Below are 2,136 nucleotides of genomic sequence, written 5' to 3'. Positions count from 1 at the left end.
AAAATTTCAGCAGTATTAATCTTCAGAGAAATATAACTTAAGAACTACAATAAGATACTGATACATACTGTTCGTGGCAGATCTACTGCCAATAGCAAAAACCCTGGAAATTCCAATATCCCACAGAATGGATATACAAATTGTAGAATAATCGTAATAGAACACAAATCATACAGGAGAATGAAGGAACACCATTCCAAAAAACCCATATGGATGAGTCTTCAAAAACATAACACTGAATAAAAGAAGCCACACACAAAAGAATACATACTGGTTGATTCTAATTATATAAAGTTTAAAAACATATAGGCAAAATTAATCTAAGGTGATGAAAGTCAGGATAGAGGTTACGTTTAGGAAAAAGAAAAACAGTGACTGGGAAGAGCAGAGATGAGCTTCTGGGCTGCTGTAAATGGTCTCTTTTCAGATCTAGGTTGTAGTGCTTGCTTTGGCAGCACATATACAAACTTGGATCGGATCTAGGTTGTAGGTTCATGAGTACATCACTTTATTTTTTTTAAAGATTTTTTATTTATTTATTTGACAGAGAGAGATGACAAGCAGGCAGAGAGGCAGGCAGAGAGAGAGGAGGAAGCAGGCTCCCTGCTAAGCAGAGAGCCTGATGCAGAGCTTGATCCCAGGACCCTGGGATCATGACCTGAGCCGAAGGCAGCGGCTTAACCCACTGAGCCACCCAGGCGCCCCAGTACATCACTTTATGACAGTTAATTGGGATTTTTAACTAAAATAGTTGACATTATATTTTCACATTTCACAATACAAATAAAAATTGATTTTTTTTTCATCCCACTACATCCCCGCCAAAACTATTCTTGATAGGAAGGGGAAGCAAATCCTCCTTGTCCTGCTATTAGAAAACACCCAGAGTCACATCACAGCCCCATGATCCCCTGGGGAAGTACTACAAGTAATATAAAATGGACGTAAGGAGTGGCACCCGGGTGGCTCAGAGAGCTGAGCAAGTGACTCTTGATTTTGGCTCATGTCATGATCAGGTTATAATCATGGGACAGAGCCCTGCCTCGGCCTCAGCGCTCAGTACAGAGTCTGCTTCAACCTTCCTTTGCTCCCCCCGATTGCCCCCCGTGCTTGCACTCAAACTCTCTCTCTCAAATAAACAAATAGAATCTTTAAAAGTGAGATAAAATGGATATAAAGAGGCTCCCCTCTCTCCTTATTTGTCTGGTGGAGTCATTCCTGGCTGAGTGGGCACCATCATGGGGCAGGCGGGAGACGTCCCCACTGGGGACCCAGACAGCACTGTGGCCTTCCACAGGCACCCTCATTCCAGGAACAGCTCCCGCTGGCATCGTCCCAGGAGGAGGAAAGCCCCCGACATACGGGGTGCTGGCAATCATACCAGGGCAAGGACGACCTGGGAGACAAGGAAGAGGTGGGATCATTGCCCCTGCAGGAGGAGGAGCAAAGAATGGAATAGGAGGTATCTCTCCTTGTCAAAGTGGAGCGGTTGTTCTGTCGACCAGGCTCTGAGCCTGTTTTTCCAACCATTTCTTTTTTTTTTTTTTTAAGATTTTATTTATTTATTTGATAGAGATCACAAATAGGCCGGGGATGGGGGGAAGCAGGCTCCCTGCTGAGCAGACAGCCTGATGCAGGGCTCGATCCTAGGACCCTGAGATCATGACCTGAGCTGAAGGCAGAGACTTAACCCACTGAGTCACCCAGGTGCCCCTTTTCCAACCATTCATGATAAATATCTTTCACATTCTCTTTGTGTTTCCTGCCACTGCAGTGTGTCCATCTCACAGATGAAGACTCAAGGGTGAAGTATGGTCACAGTAGTCACAATAAAATTTAAGCATTTTGCTCTGCCGGCTGTTTATTAGGGGTATATTTAAGATCTGTGTACTTTATGGGGTTTTGTGAGGGGTTTTTTTGCTGAGATATAATTTACATGTAACATTGTGTGACTTTAAAGTGTATAAGGTATTGTTTTGATATATTTACATACTGAATACAATTAGCATTATAGCTTTGGATAAAATCTCTATCACATCACATAATTATCATTTTTTATGGTAAGAACATTTAAGATTTAGTGTCTTAGCAATTTTGAAGTATATAATACAATGTTATTAACTGTAGTCACTGTGC

The 2,136-nt window shown here is 42.3% G+C and overlaps 1 pseudogene; it reads right to left on the bottom strand.

Annotated features, from left to right (window-relative positions):
* Positions 1–1,195: 1,195 nt before the first annotated feature.
* On the bottom strand, positions 1,196–1,844 carry LOC131835328 (U1 small nuclear ribonucleoprotein C-like; annotated as a pseudogene).
* Between the last annotated feature and the right edge of the window lie 292 nt (positions 1,845–2,136).

The sequence above is a fragment of the Mustela lutreola genome, chromosome 7 (assembly GCF_030435805.1).
Source record: "Mustela lutreola isolate mMusLut2 chromosome 7, mMusLut2.pri, whole genome shotgun sequence".
Taxonomy (NCBI): Eukaryota; Metazoa; Chordata; class Mammalia; order Carnivora; family Mustelidae; genus Mustela; species Mustela lutreola.
Note: the sequence above shows the minus strand (reverse complement) of the source record. Positions and strands in the feature narration are given on the sequence as shown.